Raw genomic sequence first — 21383 nt, 5'->3', positions numbered from 1 at the left:
TTAATCAGAATGCCTTCTTTCAACTAGTGGGCTTGCGTAAAAACATATCCTTGAAAAAATATGTTTGTGTTGACTTCCTCTATAAATCCCTGGCGTCGACCAGAGATGTGTACGGCGAAAAAACGCATAACAGTCAATTAAAAATAATACTTTTTTTTTTTTTTTTTAAATTTACCGTATTTTCACAACTGTAAGGCGCACTTAAAAGTCTTCATTTTTCTCCAAAATGCACGGGCACCTTATAATGCGGATGCGCCTTGTGGGTGCACAGAGTTCCAAAATCTGGAAATGTTGTGTGACTGATGACTGACTGGGAACACTTCCTGCCAAGTAGACTCGCTGCTTATATAGCGAACAGCAATTTCTAGTGGATTACAAGGAAAAGCGAGCCGTCTTCCGCTCCAACTGCAGTCAAAAGATTGCCGAGAAACACATCCAGCCCAACCACATCACCAACGTGGATGAGGTGCCGCTCTCTTTCACTGCGGTCAAGCTATCACGCTCTCGTTTTTCCGTGGTAAAGCTATCCGCTACTACGTTTTTGAGTGTGCGCGTATTCCAAACCTTACGGTAAATGCTTTTCCACATGTCGCAACTGTGCACAAAATACAGTGCACAATGCATCACTTCCTTCACGTTTGAACTGCCATAAAAAACATTCCTCCAATCAGTAGAAAATCATTCCAGTGGGTTCTTCTTCCAGATTTTCTACTTATTGGAGGAATGGTTTTTATGGCAGTTTAAACTTGAGGGAAATTATGATTTCTTTATTGCATGTTCTGTATTTTTAGCAGACTTTGTCTCTAATAAAAAAAAAAATGTACAGTAAAATCAGTCCAAACTTGGCATGCTGATAGTATGGGCCCTCAGGAAGAAGAACCCACTGGAATTATTTTCTACTTATTGGAGGAATTTATTTTTATGGTAGTTCAAACTTGAGGGAAATGATGATTTGTCTACTGCATGTACTGTGTTTTGTACAGACTTTGCCTCTACTTTTTTAAAAGAGTTGTACAGGAAAATCAGTCCAAACTTCGTATGCTGATAGTATGGGCCACCTAGAAGAAGAATCCACTAGAATGATTTTCTACTTATTGGAGGAATGTTTTTTATGGCAGTTCAAACGTGAAGGAAGTGATGCATTGTGCACTGTTGCGACATGCAGAAAAGCATTTACCGTAAGGTTTGGACCAAACGCACGCTCAAAAACGTAGGAGCGGATAGCTTGACCACGGAGCAGCATGGCAGCGATGGATGACAGATGGCGAACACAGCTTTACTAATAAGACTGGGAGGCAGCGCCGGCCGTGCGATTTACGCCACAATTTGTGCATGGATTGTTGATGCTAGGGCTAATGTGTTTGCTTGCAATGTTGTTCGAGTTTTCGCAAAAGCCGATAACTTATCAAGTCTGGGGGGCCACACGACAACGAGACTGACTGGCAATGATGAGAGGGAACGTGACGTGTTTGGACATGTTCTCCATCAACTTGCCCAGCTGTTCGATTCACACTTGAGCACTCGGCACAATGCTGATGCACCGGTGTTGTTCGTCCCATCACGATGGTGTAAGATAGCTGTCAAAAAGGCATATGCGTGATTTACGATTCGTATCCATAATAGTAATAATTGGTGTTTTAATTATTTCCCTGTGAGTACACAACTAAAAATTGTCAGGGTTTGAATTTTTTCTGGTGAGTACAAATCAAAATTGTGAGGGTTTGAATTTTTTTTCTTGTGAGTACGAATTAAAATTGTGGGTGTGAAATGTTTTCTTGTGAGTACCAATCAAAAACCTGTGAGTGCATTGTTTTGTGACAACTCTTGCTTCTACGACTACGACTCTTCACTACGCACGAATTGCTAGCTGAGGATACGATTCACTTTGTGAGAAGACGAATCAACACAACATGCAAATTAGGATGACATCACGCAGGCCAAAGGCAGGTCCGATCATACACACGGGTCTGAAAGCGCAGGCGCCGCAAACCCGCACATTGTACGGGTTCCAGGACGACCCCGTACATACAAAGTTCACCATTAACAATTTCAGCAATTTTTTTCTATGGAATCTATCCTGAGCTATTTATGCTGAAGAATTCACCTATTTGTGTATTTTGGCGCTCTTTCCGTCACGCCCTAAGACTCCACAAGATGGCGGTGGTGCCCCAGGCCAAAAGCGGAAGACCTGGTAATTGTTGGGGCATTTATTGAAAAGTGAATAATCTGTAAACCATTTGTTTGTCTGGATAATGTAACGTGAGATTCTATCATATTGTTTTGGTATCATAGTTTTTGGTATATTTACTGTTTTAATTCTTAAAATAGTCAATTATACACATTGTTGGGCAGTGTAGTTACGTTTTTTTCCTTATTCTCTGTCTTTATCGTGCTTTGTGATAATAAATCAACTTGATATTGCCTATCGATGTACCTCACGTAAATGTGTCGAGGAAGTTCTTCTTCTGCTAACCACTCTATTATCTATTCTCTTGTGCGTGACCTCCAGAGGTCAAGGCCAAGATCCAGATAGCAATGTGCTCCATCACCACAAGAGGGCGGTGCAGCCTGGAAGGTTTGACAGCTTTAGGCAGGAGATGGTATGCTCACTGGGAGTCTTTCAAGGGGGAAAACAGGTCGCCGATGTTGTCTTTCTGGGGTTATAGTGACATGACCACCGACCCTCACACCCACCTCCGCATATTTATGTGGAAACGCCATTTGAAGAAGAAAATCGAGTCGAGTAGATGGTAGCAGTTATCCACATATACATCCCGAAAGGGCCAACTCAATGCTAAGCGGCTGAAAGTGCAGTGTGCCTGCTTATTGATCCGGCGAAACACACAAATACTCACAAGAAGGATGAAACAGACGTCAGTTCGGTCAGTGGCTGAAGTGAAGAGGTAAAAAAAAAAGAAGTCACATTTAGCGATGCGCTTGCAGTTGTTAACAGGGGCGATTTTAGGTTCAGAGCTTTGGGGGTGCTGAGCACCCAGAGTGTCTGGCTGGTTAAATTTTTTTTTTCATTTCACTTTCATTAGATATTGTCTAATTTTCACGTTAATGCTGAAACCACATTCACGTAAAAATAAGAAAGAATGAAAACAAAATGGAGAGTTTTTTTTCACAGGACAGCGACTCACCTGATATGAAACCACGATTTGGCTCTTTTCATCCAAAAACGCGTGTAAGAAATCCGAAATGTAAAAGAGGAGTGTGACTCACCAAATGTATTTTTCCATGGATATTTCTGGCTGCTTTTGACCGACTCAAGCAGTCTTCCGTCATTTTGCGCAGCCAGAGAGAAGTCCTTACATGACAGGTGGAGTGATTGCCGCTTGTTCTGAGATTGACGCTTTATCTGATCTAGGATCAGTCATTTGTAGTACCGAGAGTCTCCATTAGGTGCGCTGTGATGTGCTATCACTGTTTAAGAGCCAGCAATGTATGTTCGTGCAAGTATACAAGTGAAAGAGATTGAGACGCGAACCCGTCCGTGTCCGTCGTTATTGACAATCGATCGCCATCCAAAGCTTGACTAAAAGCAATTTATATGACGGGATCGGTAGATTGAAGTTTTCTGTATTTGCAAGAGTTGATAGTCAATATACGGGACACTTAAGGTCCCGTATGGGACAAACCAAATTAGCCCAAAATACGTGACGTCCCGGCTAATATGGGACAGTTGGCAACCGGAAACCACACACATAGCTTACACACGCACACACAACAATGAAGATAGGCTGATCATTGTTGAATTCGATTCAATACAGCTAAAATGAGGACTTATATTTGTTGATGATAACATACTCATGGTATTGGGTGGTAAAATAGTTCAGCATAACCACTGTTTAACATAGTCTCACCGTAATACTGACTCCGCAGCTATGCCGTATACACTAGCCGAGCCAAGGAGGAGCGGGGAGGGGGGCAAGAGCGGCGCTGGGAATCAAATGGACTGAACCATTTCGAGGCAGGGGGTATTTCCCATGCTGCGTTGTTCACATTTTTGTTTTGTTTTATTTTTTTATCCAGCGTTTTTAATCATATTTAAGCATATCCTACCCTTTAGTGTGGGTGGGAGCCTTCAGGAGGAGCGAACAAGTTTATTATTGTATAAGTCACTTAAGTTGGCAGGGCAAACAACTATTGGGTGAACGAGTGAGTTAGTGGTGAGTTTATTTGTTAGTGAGTGACTGTGGTAATTTTTGGTTACCTTTATATTTTTAAAGGATGGATTAATAGGTGGACAAGACTCTCAACACCATCACAAAATGTTCTATATTATATTAAGAAAAGGATCCCAGCTTGTTAAGGAATATAACAATGGTGGTATTAAAGCTCCAGAATGTGAATCTACTGTATTTAGAGTGAGTTGGATCAAATCTTGTCCGTCGCAGCCCAACTCCATGTGGTTCCACATTCCAAGGTCTTTATTTCAGAAAATTGCAGGTTTGGATTTGGTGTTGACATGTGATTTTGGTATGAACAGAATCCCTAGCAAATTGTCTAATTTCCATAAACAAATCCTTTTTTTCTCGAAAATGATATTGGCCCACAACGTTTCTCCTCATAAGTCAGTTTTATGGAACAATAGAGTAATTACAATAAATATAAAATCAGTCTTTAAAAACATTTGGTTTGAGAAGGGCGTCATTTTTGTAACTGATTTAATGGACAGCCTAGGGACCTTTTTGAGGTACGCAATATTTATGGAAAAATATCAGTTGAATTGTTCTCAAAAAGAGTATGACAAAGTCTGTAATGCAATCCCATTGCCATTGATCCATTTAAATCGGACTTATTTTTTTATGTCTCACAATGCTTCCAATGTACTGCCAAGACTGTTGATTGAAGAATGTATTTAGTTGGATGAAAAATGTGACAAAAACTTAACTGGTAAGGTCTTTAAAGCCCAAATATTTCATGATTATTGTATTATATTTCCATATTCCACTGTGTGCATGAGGCTTTTGAAACCTTCGCCTGACACAGTACTTGGGGGAATCATTTCCATGACAATATAACGAGTTATAGCCCTGATGATTTCTTAGCACGTGAACGGCCGCTAGTTGTTGCCTCCCCGTCATGTGTCTTTTTCGAATCTGTTCGAAGGCTTCATACTGAAGTTGGTGGTGTTTGTTTTAAGTGTTGATATAAGTCGGTGGTGTTGCCGCTGGATCTGGCTACTGGCCGATCGCAAAACTTGCATTTGGGCGCTTTTCTTTTGATCGGCATAATTTTTTGTCGAATCCGAAGTACGTCCAAATAATAGACGTACTGCCCTTCTTTGGCACGAGCCGCTCCCTCTCCTCCGCAGAAGCGGGAAAAGGTCTTTCTTCCATTACATCCACTTCGGTACACGGCAAAAACTCGAGGTTCACGTGTGTTTTGGACGCGCTGTTGCTGACTGTAGGCATCCAAGCACAGACTACTATGTATAAGGCAACAACACTGATTGGCCAGTGCCATTGAGCCCCGAGCATCGACAATTCTGGTTGGCTAATACATCTATCACTCAAACACTAAAGGAGAGCGGGCGAAAAAAAGAAAAACGATACAAAACGGGGCATGTCTTGCTATTCGAATATTGCGCTAAGTCAAAGCTCTATGTCGATTACATTTCGATTTATTGTGAAGCCCTAAACATATTGGGTTCAGCGAAAACCAAATTAGTGTCCACTAGACACTACATGTCCACTGCACATTTATTGCTGCTTTCCTATTGGACCACTTTGGGTCACATGACCCACGCTACGCAGCAATTGCTCATCTTTTAGTTGATTTGCAGGTTGGCAAACAAACACAGTTGGTCTCATTATGACCTAAAATGCACGTAGTTGTTGTTTGGGCTGTAAATGTTTTTGTTATGGTTAGTTGACGTTTGTCACCGTCACTGTGATCCGTCCTGTCGGCAATCAAGTAGTTCCCTGTACCAATGGTCTGGTATCGCTTCTCGGCCTTTTGGCTAAGTCTGCGATCACCTCCTTTGGTTGTGTGTTCTACGCCTGTTGTGGCAAAGAGCTAAATCACAGGGGGATATATTGTCCTAACGGTTTGTGTTGAAAATCGCTTTTTTTTCTTAGGTCGGGTGCTGACGGTAAGTTGTTTGTTTTCCTTTAATTTTGTGGTCCTCCCACCATGTCGGCCACTTATGCCGGCATGCGGAGGTACCACAGTGTACGCTTCACCTTTAAGGACACTGGTGGAGGGACCCCGGGGATGTCCAGGTTGGACTTCTCCAGGAAATATGTCCAACAGACCTTAAAGTTTAAAGCTAATGAGCTTAATTGTATAATAACTTTGCCGTTTAGTAAAGGATTTGATGTTAGCTTTAATTCTGCTGCAAACCTTCGAGAATTTTGGACCCGGTTTGAAAATGTAAAAGCCCAGTTTTCTGTGTTTAACGTTGAGAAACTGACTGATAATGCTGCCAAAACAGTTATTGTCAGAATGTTCAATGAGACAGTTAACGCAGACGACATTTGTTTTTGGCTGGGTAGATATTGCGCGGTAAAAGGTCAGGCTGTGAAGGTGAGGGATGCGGACGGCATTTGGAATTGCGCTTGGCGGGTACCCATCCAGCAATGGCAGGACCCTCAGGGCTTCCAGGGCCTGAAACATCTCCCATCCATGATAGTCTTGGGCGAAAACCGAGGCTACATCCACTACCAAGGTCAACCCAAGCTCTGCCACAAATGTGGTGAGCACGGGCACCTGGCAGAAGCATGTGAGCAAATCATTTGTGGGAAATGTAGAGTAATTGGGCATACTTTTGAAGAATGTACCAATGGCAGAAAGTGCAATCTCTGTGGGGAATCAAACCACCTCTACAGAAATTGTCCAAAATCATTTGCCAACAAATTGAAGGCCGGAAAAGAAATGGGACAGCTTAATGGAAATGAAGGCAACAAACAAATTGAAAGTCATCAGAAAAATTCAAATCTCCCTCCAAAACCTGTTATTGGGGTAGAGGAAACCGGTGAGGAGGGGGAGGGGTGTGTATCGGCTCCACAGCTTAATGGAAATGAAAGCAACAAACAAATTGGAAGTCATCAGGAAAATTCAAATCTCCCTCCAAAACCTGTCATTGGAGTAGAGGAAACAGGTGAGGAGGGGGAGGGGCATGTATTGGCTCCACCAACAGGGAGCTCAGAAGAAAGTGGCATGTTGCAAGACCCGCCCACAAGCGAATCAAGTGAAGCCATCTTACAGCAGACTGACAGTGAGGACACTCAGATCCCTTGTGCACAAAAATCCAAAAGGCTAGCATCTGAAAGGTCTTCTGAGTCCCCTTTGACTTTAGAGAAGAGGGGAAAGCTTTGGAGCTCAGACAGTGAGGTGGATGAGCCCAGAGTTTTCCCCTGCAGCACACCAAATGAGCTCTCCTTTTTAAATATTAAATTGCAATCAACGCCCAAAAGTCACAATACCATGAATTTAAGGTTGCGTGAGAAACCATCACCAAAAGTTTCTCGGAGAAATGATCATGTACCCAACTCTCCTGCCGTACATATGAAGGAGGAACTGCAGTCTCGAGAAATAACTTAATGGACGGTTTTAATACTCCCTTTTGTGTTTTAATTTTAAATCATACCTGCAACTCTCACATTCTCAACTATAAATGTTAGAAGTGTGAAATCAAGGATTAGAGCCCAGAACGTCTTGTCCTTTTTAAAAACTATTAAGTCTGATGTGTTTTTAATCCAAGAATGTGGTCTACCTTTTTTAAGAAATTACAAACAGTGGGAGGAAATGTGGCCACACCCATCATTATGGAGTGGCTCAAATGAAAATCGAAATGACGGGGTGGCCATTTTAATAAACAATTCCCAAATTGAGGTTAAAAGGAGCACGGTGGTGGAAAATGGACGAGCACTGTTCGCACACCTAACATTTATAGGACAGGATTTTAACCTTTTAAATATTTATGGGTCTAATGATAAACATGATAGGTATGAACTTTTAGAAAACCTGCAGCCCCACATGCTAGGTCGCGCACCATTAATTATAGGAGGGGATTTTAATAGTGTTTTAAATATAAGGGATAGAAAGGGAGCTGGGGAGGATTTTAAAGTGGACAAAACATCTGTTTTACTGAATGACATGTGTCGGGTTTTTAAATTAGTCGATTGTTTTAAAACCATGCATCCAAGAGAGGAGGGCTTCACGTGGTTCAGTAGTGATAGCACCAGAGCCTCTCGCATAGACTACATATTTACACGTGGTTGGCCACCGACGGATGCTAGATTAACGCCTGTTTTCTTCTCAGACCACCTAGTACTGTCATGTACTCTTTCACCGCCTTCTGGTGTCACCATTGGAGGAGGACTGTGGAAGATGAACTGCTCCCTGCTGGAGGATGAGGCCTTGGTTGCTAAATACAGGGAGCAGTACAAGGACTGGCAAACACTTCAAGACTTGTACGAATCGAGGGCACAGTGGTGGGAAATGATAAAGCTAAGAACTCAGAGCTTTTTTAAAAGAGCAGGTAAGGAAAAAAGAAGGAAGGAAATGAAACACATGCTGGGCCTGCAAAACAGACTACAAAGGTATTTTAATTTATCACAAAAGGGCATTAATTTTAATGAGGAAATTAAACAGGTCAAAAAGGAACTGAGACTTCTAGCAAATATCAAAAGTAGAGGCGTAATATTAAGGAGCAAAGAAAAAGAAATAGAGGAAGGAGAAAAATGTACCAGGTATTTCTTCAAAAAAATTATGAGCAAGGGTGGGGGTATCTTCAAGCTGCAAAAAGGAAATGGAGTGATAACGGAAATTAGCAGTGAAATAAACCAGGAAGTCGAAACTTACTACCAGAGACTGTATGACAAGAAAGATACTCAATTAGAGACAATGTCAGAAGTATTACATTTCATTGAGAAAACCGTGACTGACAAATTGCTATTAACTCAAGATTTTACCCGAGAGGAAATAAATAAATGTGTAAGACAATTCAAAAAAGCAAAGTCTCCAGGAGAGGACGGCCTCTGCCTTGAGTTCTATTTGACCTTTTGGGACTTGTTGGCACCAGATTTAATCACTGTTTTTAATGAGTTGGACAAAACAAGACGACTACCAGATAGCTTCAGAGTAGGGATAGTCGCACTATTGCACAAAAAGGGAGACAAGACTGACCTTGGTAACTGGCGACCCATTACGCTTTTAAATGTTGATTGCAAACTTTTTAGTAAACTTTTAGCTATGCGTTTGTCTGTCTTACTGGACGAATTGATCGACCCTGATCAAACCTGTGCCATAGCGGGTAGGAAGATCACAGACAGCCTCACGCTGATCCGTGACACAATTTGCTACACAAGAGACAGAAATATGCGGTTAGTAATCTTAAACTTGGACTTTGAGAAGGCCTTCGACCGAGTTTCACATCAATACCTCTTTAGGCTATTGAAAAAATTGGGTCTTCCCCAAAGGTTTATAGGGTGGGTGGAACTGCTGTATCAGAACATTAGCAGCAAATTCATGGTTAATGGGAATTTGACAAAAGCAGTCCAGATTAACTCAGGTGTGCGTCAAGGCTGTCCCTTATCTGCTCTCCTCTATGTTTTATGCATAGAACCACTGGCACAGATTTTGAGACGGGACAAAATGATTAAGGGGGTGAGTATCCCTGGGGGTGGAGGACTTACAACAAAGTGCATCTTGTACATGGACGATTTTAACATCCTGTGTTCAGATCTTTTATCTGTGACAAGGGCCTTGGACTTGACTGACTGGTACGGAAGGGCCTCTGGGTCAAAACTCAATAGAGCTAAGACCCAAGCACAATTTTATGGACCGTGGACCGCGACAGAAAAGACAGGACTACCCCTGACACTGATACAAACGGACCAGAGAATACTTGGGATCAAATTTGGCAAAGATGGGGGCGGGGAAACAAACTGGGGTGACGTGATAGGGAAAGTGAGAAAAAGACTTGGTTTTTGGGGGCTGAGAGACCTGACTATAGAGGGGAAAGTTTTAATTATAAAAGCTGTTATTCTACCCTTGCTTTTATTGACCAGTTCTGTTTTTACCCCAACAAGAAATGTGCTTTTAGATTTGGACCGCGCCTTCTTTCATTTTATCTGGGGCTCCAAGTGGGAGAGACTGAAAAGAGACACCATGAAGAAAACCAAGGAAAATGGAGGAAAAGGAGTGCCGGACCTCCATCTCTTCTTGGGGAGCCAATATGTAGCCCTGCACCTGAGAAATGCGCTTGAACCATCAAGTGCCCAGAAGAGTCAAGCAATGACACGTTTCTGGATGGGTTCATACCTCCGGAAACTAAAATTAATACCGACTGATCATAAAATCCCTGTGTCTTTTAATCTGCCACCATTTTATTCTTTTATCAGGAATTTTTTAAGAAAGTTTGAGTTGGAAAAAGAAGAGTGTCATGTTTTAAAAAATCACAGATCTCTTATCTCTGTTGTGCAGAAGCGGGAAGCAGTGAGTCCAGTTCCCGGCCTCGCATTTGGTGAGCCCACAACGGTTTGGCGCAATGTCAACCATCCTGCCCTCTCAAACAGACTTCGGGACCTGTCATGGATGGTGGCCCATGAAATTCTCCCGGTGAGGTCCGTTATGCACTCCCGAGGAATGTCAGCGTCTTCAAATTGCCCCCGACCTGGTTGTGGCGCCCACGAGTCGGTGAGGCACCTCCTCTGGGAGTGCAGTGCTGCTGTAGACCTGTGGGCGACAGCCGGCCACCTACAATTCCCGGACTTGCCAGCAAGGGAGGCATTAAACGCACAGCTTGTGCTCTATGGGGTGAGCCAGTTGGAAAACACTAAAGAACACTTTGAAAAGCAGTGGCTCACCCTCGCCGCCATCAAAGACGCCATCTGGACCTCCAGAAACTTGCTGGTAAGGAGACACAGACAGACCCCCCCTGTGGCTGTGCTCCGAATGGCCGCAGCTACCCTGACAGCTGCTGGCGGCAGGCCAAGGACGCAGCCACCAAGAAGAGTCGTCTGTGCCCACCCGGAGGAGGGAACCGAAGCTACACATAAAAGGTCTTGGCAGCGACGGTCTGGTTCACCGGGAGAGACTGCTGAAAAGGAACAAGAGGGGTGAGGAACTCCTATGGGCGCCCTGAGAGGACCGGAGGAATGCTGTTTGAAAGGGTAGGATGAGGTCCCAATTACTAAGGACACTACGCTTCTGTACAACAGGCTCGATATGTTCTATCTAATCTGTCTTTTAAATTTCAGTATATTATGCATAGTTTACCTGGTATTATTAAGGTTAACATGATGACTTTTAAGCTAACAAGGATATTGTTTGAACATGTTGTTTTGTGAATAGAGCTGTGCTCCATATTGGAGAGATGTGACTAACATTTGTCCATTGTAACAATAAAACTTGTTCAAAAGAAAAAAATCTGTTCTTATCAGTTTAATATCTGATACGTCCCCTATCCGGGGACCATATATTAAATTGATTTTTGGAACTGGGAGATGGAATAGGGGCTTGCTCCGTCCACTCCACGCATCGACCTGGTATTGCAGTACCTCCAGGAACGGTGCACCCCCTCTACTGTTTAAATCAATAATACCTCGAGAAATGTGAATAACTCGTGTTGGGATATAGTACCGTCAAAACGTTGCAGATACTAGTGACGAGTAGATGATAGATAATGCCGTTTGCTAATAAGAGTTGAAGTAGTCCTATAACGACTCAAGCATTGTGATGTCACCGCAGAATGATGTGGTTTAATAGTTTTATTCTCGAAGTGGAACATCCTCCCTTCAAGAGAGCAAAACATTTTTGATTAACTTTTCACGGAACACAGTCATACTGTTATCAAGAAAGACCGCCCCCCCTCATGGAATACAAAGTCATACTTTCATCAAGAAATACCTTTCCCTGCTTCCGTCCACGCTACTAGCTAAGTAAACAAGACAAGGATATTTGTCATATTTTTAATTTTATTTCAATGTCATATTTACAATGTACGATGGTCATAAAAATAATAGTTTCAAATATATGTTTTCAAATGTAGATTTTTCTATAATTATAAAATTGGTGGTCGACTGATCAAACGTATTTAAGTTGGAAGTGTTTTGAAAGAGTATATGCTGTTACACCACTAGATGTCAGCAGCACTAAATTATTTCCCTGGACACACAAAGAAACGGGAAGTGAGCGCTGTAAAAGGGTGCGGGCAGGGACAAGTCTCGCTTTGAATTCTGGGTGGAAATGAAGCAAGGCATGATGGGATTGCTTTTGCAGGTTCTTTTTACCGCATTCATAATGGTTTGGGTGGTGTACTTACTGAAAGGTACTACTTAAACCGGTGGACGAGTGATGCATCATCCAGCGTGAATGTGTGTGTGTATGTATTGACATGTGTGTCGCGGATGAGCCCGCGACTGAAGATGGTGTGTTTGCTAAAGACATTGGCCCGGTTAACAAAAACAACTCATACTTACCTGGCAGGGGAGATACCATGATCAGGAAGGTGGTTCACCCAGGGTGAGGCTCAGTCATTGCACTCCGACTGTGCTGACCCCTGCGAATTCCCCAAATGTGGGAATCTCGACTGCATAATTTCTGGTAGTGGGGGACTGCGTTCGCGCTCTCCCCTGATGTGATTGTTAAATGACAAGAATATCTGGGCAGATAAGAATTCATAAAGTTCATTGTAGAAACCTCAGTGTCAATCTGGAAACGCGGAATAGACTAGCTCTTGTATATATGTATGTATGATTCAGCACTTCAGGATAGCCCTGCGGAATCTCTTCATTTGTTTTAGAGCTAGGAGTTGTATCTTGACGTAGAGACACAGCTGCCTATGTTTTGATAAAGATCTGCTATCATTTTTTCAAACTTGATGCAAAACCGAATAATTCAAGCACAGATAGAATGAATGAATGCTTCACCGAATCAAAGGCTTTATAAAAGTCCAAAAATAGAAGGAATCCCTCATCCTCAATAGCTGCATCGAGCTCTGCCATTGTGATTTGTTCGTCACCATTTTTTTTTATAGTGGGAACATGTGCGGCTATCTCGTTGAGAAATATGTCACAATATTCCTTTGAAAATTTGGAAGTGTATAGTTTGTTATAGCATTTGTAAAATTCAGAACACATTTTCTTTTTGTCTGTAACTTCAACATTATCAATAAAGAGGGATTTGACGTTATTCCTTTCCTGTCTTTTTCTTTCCAGGCCACAAAAGTAAGATGATTTTCTTTTCGCCTTCCTCTATCCATTTAGCTCTTGACCTAATGCATGCTTCCCTGTGCTCTTTGTGTAAAAATGTCATCAAGTTCAGGTGGCAGTTCAAGTATCTTTTTCCTGTCCTCTTCTGTTGGCTCCGGTTTATTGCAATACATGTTCAGATGTTTAATTGTGGTAAGTTCTTTCTCCTCCAAAGCCTTTTCATTTTTTTGCTAAATGATATACTGAACTGACGAATTCTAAACTTAAGAAACTCCCTTTTTTTAACTGGTGTTGGAATTTCCTCTCGATGAACAATTTCTGATATTATCTATTTAATGTGCTCACAATAAGTCTATTTTTTTTTAAGTTTAGAGTTAAATTTCCAGTACTTATTTGCATGAATCCTTTGCATTTTGAATTTAATGCAAAGGTGAATAACACAATGATCAGTTAGAGGTGCAGCAGAAATATCAGAACTGATATCATAGCATAATAACTGATTAGCAACAAGCCCGTGGTCAATCCTTGATTTGAGATTATAATTGGGGCTAAACCATGAGTATTGAAGTATTCCGGGATGCATGTGTCGCCAAACATCAATTAGACCTAGTTCCTTACAAAAAATTGTGAGGATTGGAATGGATGATTAGTAGGGAATGCATTTGGAAACCTATAAAAAAAAAATTTAAAAAAAGCATCATGTGTAAAATTCAAATAACCCCCACTTATAATGTTATCTGTTGGATGTGAACATCGAATTATCTTCTAAGTGCGAAGAAATCCCTTCCACAATGAACCGTTGTCCCATGTATTGTATAGCCATATACATTAACTAGAATGAACTCTAAATGATTACTGTTAAAGTTTAACCACCAACGTCTCTTGGGAATTAATTGTTCCTGAACACTAAAGAACACGGTAACATAATAATAACACATTCTAGTCAGCCAGTGGTCAATGTCCACAGCGCACTGTCAACGAGCGGTCACTAAAATCAGAGCGCGATCAATGGAGTCAAATCAATCATACTAGCTTGTCATTAACAATGTTATCAGGGGAGAGCGCGAACGCAGTCCCCCACTACCAGAAATTATGCAGTCGAGATTCCCACATTTGGGGAATTCGCAGGGGTCAGCACAGCCGGAGTGCAATGGCTGAGCCTCACCCTGGGTGAACCACCTTCTTGATCATGGTATCTCCCCTGCCAGGTAAGTATGAGTTGCTCTACTAATCGGGCCAAGCTCTTTAGCAAACACACCATCTTCAGTCGCGGGCTCATCCGCGACACACATGTCAATACATACACACACACACTCACGCTGGATGATGCATCACTCGTCCACCAATTTAAGTAGTATCTTTAGTCAGTACATTCCCTAAACCACTATGAATGAGATAAAAAGAACCTCCAAAAGCAATCCCATCATGCCTTGCTTCAATTCTACCCAGAATTCAAGCGATAATTGTCCCTGCCCCCCACTCTTTTACAGCGCTCGCTTCCCGTTTCTTTCTGTGTTCAGGGACATTATATGCTAAGAGGCATTGGTGGTTAACTTTAACAGTAATTTTTGATCATTTATATGGGGTTCCATTTGTATGGGGTTCCATTTGTGCCAAAAATATGTTATGTGTCATGAAACGTGTCTTGTCTATGTTGTATGTCACGTGTCGATGTAGACGTCTATGCAGACGTCTATGATACGTGTCTATGTTATGTGGCGATGTATATGTCTATGTAGACGTCTATGATACGTGTCTATGTTTGTGTCGATGATAAGTGTTTGTTATGAGTCCATGTTAAGTGTTTTAGACGTCCATGTTTAATGTTTGTTAGACGTCCATGTTAATTGTTTGTTAGACGTCCATGTTAAGTGTTTGTTAGACGTCCATGTTAAGTGTTTGTTAAGTGTAACGTGTCGATGACTATTAGCACAATTAGCACACCTCCGTAGCCCAAATTCCTTACGAGATGGAAGTAGCTTCGACGGGTGGATCGTTTGAGTTCTACAAATGCTTGAAAAGGTTTCCTGGATTGAACCATTTAGCCACTTTTAGCAAAGGCTAATCATGATTTTTACGATTTCCCTCTGACCCGGATGTTGTAGTCCGCAGGGCGAATATTACACAACGCGAGAGTTGATGATAGTGTCTTTGTTGTGTCGATGATAAGTGTTTGTTAGACGTCCATGTTAAGTGTTTGTTAAACGTCCATGTTAAATGTTTGTTAGGCATCCATGATGTGTCTATGTAATGTGTCGATGATAAGTCAATCAGTCAATCACATTTTATTTATATAGTACTTTACTTTTACTTTTACATTTACTTTTTTGCAGTTTATTCGCTTCGTTTTACTTAGGTTTGTTCCTGCTTGTATTTTGTGTCTATGATTTCCATTTTATTTTATTTTATTCTTCCTCCAGTGCTTTCAACACCATCCAGCCCACCCTATTGGGAGACAAGCTGGAGCGGGCGGGGGTGGCCCACCACCTCACCACATGGATCCAGGACTACCTCACAAACCGGCCACAGTATGTGAGGACACAGAACTGTGTGTCTGACGTGCTCCTCTGTAGCACGGGGGCCCCACAGGGAACTGTCTTGGCTCCCTTCCTATTCACCCTCCCTCTACACTTCGGACTTCAACTACAACACCCCTACCTGTCACCTGCAGAAGTTCTCTGACGACTCTGCGATTGTCGGCCTCATCACAGGCGGAGATGATCGGGAGTACAGAGAACTTACTCAAGGTTTTGTGGACTGGTGCCAGCAGAACCGCCTCCTGATCAATGCGGGGAAATCCAAAGAAATGGTGGTGGATTTCGGTAGGCGCCAGCACTCTTCACCTGCACCAGTGAATATCTGAGGAACAGATGTTGAGAGAGTCTCAACTTACAAGTACCTGGGTGTTCATCTGAACAACAAACTGGACTGGTGCGACAACACAGACGCCCTCTATAGGAAGGGACAGAGCAGACTCTTCCTACTCAGGAGACTGAGGTCTTTTGGGGTTCAGGGGACACAGCTCAGGAACTTTTATGACTCCGTGGTTGCATCGGTCATCTTCCAGGGAGTGGTCACCTGGGCAGGCGGCGTCTCGGCCCGGGACAAGAAGCGGCTGGACAAACTGGTCAGGAGGGCCAGCTCTGTCCTGGGCTGCTCCCTGGACTCTGTGGACTCGGTGGGGGGCAGGAGGATGTTGGCCAAGCTGTCATCAATGCTAGACAACCAGGCCCACCCCCTTCAGGGCACCCTAACAGCACTCCACAGCTCCTTCAGTGACAGACTGTTACACCCTTGCTGTGCAAAGGAGAGATTCCGCCATTCCTTCTTGCCTGCTGCTGTCAGACTCTTTAACAAGAACATTGTGTAGTTCTCTACAAACTGGCGGACATTCGTGCAATTGTGCAGTCCTGCACCTGAGCTCATATTGTGCAATACCCAATATTCCCCACTACTGTAATACCGTGCAATACTCAACATTCCCCACTACTGTTAGTCTAGTTTTATTTTTATCCAATGCTGTTCCTTACATTTCACTACAGCACTGCAGCACTGTCACTTACTTAGAGTATTTTTCCTCTGTACTATGTACAGGCCAAAATGAGTGTTCCTCATACTTTTTATGTAGATGTAGGTTGGTGTGTATATACACATGCTACTGCGTATATTTACATAGGTTTGACCCTGAATGTTTGCCGTCAATGTTATACATTAATGGCTATATTATGCCGCTGTCCCTGTGTGACCTATATCTTTGCTGCTGTAACAATGAAAATTTCCCCACTGTGGGATCAATAAAGGCATTCTTATCTTATCTTATCTTATCTTTCAATTGTCCCCAGTGTCCATTGCAATGATGCTCTTCAAGAAAAATCTTAATTCTGGCAATAAACACAGGTTGTGGCTTTGTTACATTGGGGAGTCTCCAGTCCACTGAACTATGTTTACTTGGCACCTAAATTTAAAGATGCCATTTTGTTTCAACAAGCAACAATCTCATACACAGCGAGAAATCTTCTAAAATACTGCATGATTTTATTTCCACCAACAGTCAGATGCAATATTTCTCAATCAGTCTCTTGGGTTCCTCCTCCGAAGGGTCAACTGAAGTAGCCTGGCCCAGGCGATGGCGCTTCACACCAAAGTCAGGACGTCACACTTACACCCGATCAAATATATGTGGCGATCAAACAAAATGTTTACAGCTGTGTTTCTGAAAAAAATTAAGTACGGTACACATTTCAAAATATTTAAGCAAATACTCAAGTCTCTCATAACATGTCTTCGTGGTGAACCAGACAAAGTAGATGAGTAGTTTCCACCATACAAATTCATGTACATCAATAAAAAGTGCTGGCATTTTCAATTAACTATAAATAAACAATGGACAACTGTTTAAAAAAAGTCTGTTTCACTTCACTTGTGTGATTACTTTATTCAATTTCAGAAGCACCATCAGTTAACAGTTAAAATTAAAAAAAAAAATGATGAAACGAAATTTTAAGTCTATGTTTGACATAACAGCGGGCGATTGGCTAGCACGTCCTCCTCAAAGTGCAGAGGTCATGGGCCTTCCTGTGTGGAATTTGCATGTTCTCCCCGTGCCTGCGTGGATTTTCTCCGGGGACTGTGGTTCCCTCTGACATTCCAAAAACATGCATTGTAGGTTAATTGGACACTGTAATATATATATATATATATATATATATATATATATATATATATATATATATATATATATATATATATATATATATATATATATATATATATATTAGTCTATTTTTAACTTTTTCAACTTAAATTGACTAGACAAAACCTTGAACTAGACTAAAACATGTTGGGGAGTTTTTTGTTGACTCAAACTATCACGAATAGGAATGACTAAAATGTGACTAAATCTAATAAGCATTTTTGCCCAAAAGATTAAGACTAACTGCCTGCCAAAAACAACACTGACACGCAAATACTGTATGTATATGTCCACGAGCAGTGGTTTTAATGCAAGCTGGTATATGTGATGCTAAAGAACATTTTAAATAGGCATTTCACACGATGACCCTCAAGTGTTATCATATTTAAACACAAATAAAATCAATTTAACGTATGGCCCTTGACCAGATCGTGTTTCTTCTTTAATATCATCGCTCTCTCTCGTCGCTCTTCTCCCCGTCTCGCGTTGTGTAATATTCGCCCTGCGGACTACAACATCCGGGTCAGAGGGAAATCGTAAAAATCATGATTAGCCTTTGCTAAAAGTGGCTAAATGGTTCAATCCAGGAAACCTTTTCAAGCATTTGTAGAACTCAAACGATCCACCCGTCGAAGCTACTTCCATCTCGTAAGGAATTTGGGCTACGGAGGTGTGCTAATTGTGCTAATAGTCATCGACACGTTACACTTAACAAACACTTAACATGGACGTCTAACAAACACTTAACATGGACGTCTAACAAACAATTAACATGGACGTCTAACAAACATTAAACATGGACGTCTAAAACACTTAACATGGACTCATAACAAACACTTATCATCGACACAAACATAGACACGTATCATAGACGTCTACATAGACATATACATCGCCACATAACATAGACACGTATCATAGACGTCTGCATAGACGTCTACATCGACACGTGACATACAACATAGACAAGACACGTTTCATGACACATAACATATTTTTGGCACAAATGGAACCCCATACAAATGGAACCCCATATAAATGATCAAAAATTACTGTTAAAGTTAACCACCAATGCCTCTTAGCATATAATGTCCCTGAACACAGAAAGAAACGGGAAGCGAGCGCTGTAAAAGAGTGGGGGGCAGGGACAATTATCGCTTGAATTCTGGGTAGAATTGAAGCAAGGCATGATGGGATTGCTTTTGGAGGTTCTTTTTATCTCATTCATAGTGGTTTAGGGAATGTACTGACTAAAGATACTACTTAAATTGGTGGACGAGTGATGCATCATCCAGCGTGAGTGTGTGTGTGTATGTATTGACATGTGTGTCGCGGATGAGCCCGCGACTGAAGATGGTGTGTTTGCTAAAGAGCTTGGCCCGATTAGTAGAGCAACTCATACTTACCTGGCAGGGGAGATACCATGATCAAGAAGGTGGTTCACCCAGGGTGAGGCTCAGCCATTGCACTCCGGCTGTGCTGACCCCTGCGAATTCCCCAAATGTGGGAATCTCGACTGCATAATTTCTGGTAGTGGGGGACTGCGTTCGCGCTCTCCCCTGATAACATTGTTAATGACAAGCTAGTATGATTGATTTGACTCCATTGATCGCGCTCTGATTTTAGTGACCGCTCGTTGACAGTGCGCTGTGGACATTGACCACTGGCTGACTAGAATGTGTTATTATTATGTTACCGTGTTCTTTAGTGTTCAGGAACAATTAATTCCCAAGAGACGTTGGTGGTTAAACTTTAACAGTAATCATTTAGAGTTCATTCTAGTTAATGTATATGGCTATACAATACATGGGACAACGGTTCATTGTGGAAGGGATTTCTTCGCACTTAGAAGATAATTCGATGTTCACATCCAACAGATAACATTATAAGTGGGGGTTATTTGAATTTTACACATGATGCTTTTTTTAAATTTTTTTTTTATAGGTTTCCAAATGCATTCCCTACTAATCATCCATTCCAATCCTCACAATTTTTTGTAAGGAACTAGGTCTAATTGATGTTTGGCGACACATGCATCCCGGAATACTTCAATACTCATGGTTTAGCCCCAATTATAATCTCAAATCAAGGATTGACCACGGGCTTGTTGCTAATCAGTTATTATGCTATGATATCAGTTCTGATATTTCTGCTGCACCTCTAACTGATCATTGTGTTATTCACCTTTGCATTAAATTCAAAATGCAAAGGATTCATGCAAATAAGTACTGGAAATTTAACTCTAAACTTAAAAAAAAATAGACTTATTGTGAGCACATTAAATAGATAATATCAGAAATTGTTCATCGAGAGGAAATTCCAACACCAGTTAAAAAAAGGGAGTTTCTTAAGTTTAGAATTCGTCAGTTCAGTATATCATTTAGCAAAAAAATGAAAAGGCTTTGGAGGAGAAAGAACTTACCACAATTAAACATCTGAACATGTATTGCAATAAACCGGAGCCAACAGAAGAGGACAGGAAAAAGATACTTGAACTGCCACCTGAACTTGATGACATTTTTACACAAAGAGCACAGGGAAGCATGCATTAGGTCAAGAGCTAAATGGATAGAGGAAGGCGAAAAGAAAATCATCTTACTTTTGTGGCCTGGAAAGAAAAAGACAGGAAAGGAATAACGTCAAATCCCTCTTTATTGATAATGTTGAAGTTACAGACAAAAAGAAAATGTGTTCTGAATTTTACAAATGCTATAACAAACTATACACTTCCAAATTTTCAAAGGAATATTGTGACATATTTCTCAACGAGATAGCCGCACATGTTCCCACTATAAAAAAAAATGGTGACGAACAAATCACAATGGCAGAGCTCGATGCAGCTATTGAGGATGAGGGATTCCTTCTATTTTTGGACTTTTATAAAGCCTTTGATTCGGTGAAGCATTCATTCATTCTATCTGTGCTTGAATTATTCGGTTTTGCATCAAGTTTGAAAAAATGATAGCAGATCTTTATCAAAACATAGGCAGCTGTGTCTCTACGTCAAGATACAACTCCTAGCTCTAAAACAAATGAAGAGATTCCGCAGGGCTATCCTGAAGTGCTGAATCATACATACATATATACAAGAGCTAGTCTATTCCGCGTTTCCAGATTGACACTGAGGTTTCTACAATGAACTTTATGAATTCTTATCTGCCCAGATATTCTTGTCATTTAACAATCACATCAGGGGAGAGCGCGAACGCAGTCCCCCACTACCAGAAATTATGCAGTCGAGATTCCCACATTTGGGGAATTCGCAGGGGTCAGCACAGTCGGAGTGCAATGACTGAGCCTCACCCTGGGTGAACCACCTTCCTGATCATGGTATCTCCCCTGCCAGGTAAGTATGAGTTGTTTTTGTTAACCGGGCCAATGTCTTTAGCAAACACACCATCTTCAGTCGCGGGCTCATCCGCGACACACATGTCAATACATACACACACACATTCACGCTGGATGATGCATCACTCGTCCACCGGTTTAAGTAGTACCTTTCAGTAAGTACACCACCCAAACCA

The 21383-nt window shown here is 41.7% G+C and overlaps 5 non-coding genes across 5 annotated transcripts; 3 read left to right on the top strand and 2 right to left on the bottom strand.

The window, feature by feature from the left end:
• Positions 1–11348: 11348 nt before the first annotated feature.
• Positions 11349–11535, top strand: LOC147145512 (U2 spliceosomal RNA). The gene has a single exon (XR_015087330.1). It is a non-coding gene; the product is annotated as a U2 spliceosomal RNA (small nuclear RNA).
• An 891-nt stretch (positions 11536–12426) lies between these two features.
• Positions 12427–12590, top strand: LOC147145511 (U1 spliceosomal RNA). The gene has a single exon (XR_015087337.1). It is a non-coding gene; the product is annotated as a U1 spliceosomal RNA (small nuclear RNA).
• A 1628-nt stretch (positions 12591–14218) lies between these two features.
• LOC147145510 (U1 spliceosomal RNA) lies at positions 14219–14382 on the bottom strand. Its single transcript, XR_015087335.1, has one exon. It is a non-coding gene; the product is annotated as a U1 spliceosomal RNA (small nuclear RNA).
• Positions 14383–19257: 4875 nt separating this feature from the next.
• Positions 19258–19421, top strand: LOC147145509 (U1 spliceosomal RNA). Its single transcript, XR_015087328.1, has one exon. It is a non-coding gene; the product is annotated as a U1 spliceosomal RNA (small nuclear RNA).
• A 1628-nt stretch (positions 19422–21049) lies between these two features.
• Positions 21050–21213, bottom strand: LOC147145508 (U1 spliceosomal RNA). The gene has a single exon (XR_015087336.1). It is a non-coding gene; the product is annotated as a U1 spliceosomal RNA (small nuclear RNA).
• Positions 21214–21383: the final 170 nt, after the last annotated feature.

This window comes from Filicampus tigris, chromosome 6, assembly GCF_054856515.1.
Source record: "Filicampus tigris isolate MCC_2025a chromosome 6, RoL_Ftig_1.0, whole genome shotgun sequence".
Lineage (NCBI taxonomy): Eukaryota > Metazoa > Chordata > Actinopteri > Syngnathiformes > Syngnathidae > Filicampus > Filicampus tigris.
Note: the sequence above shows the minus strand (reverse complement) of the source record. Positions and strands in the feature narration are given on the sequence as shown.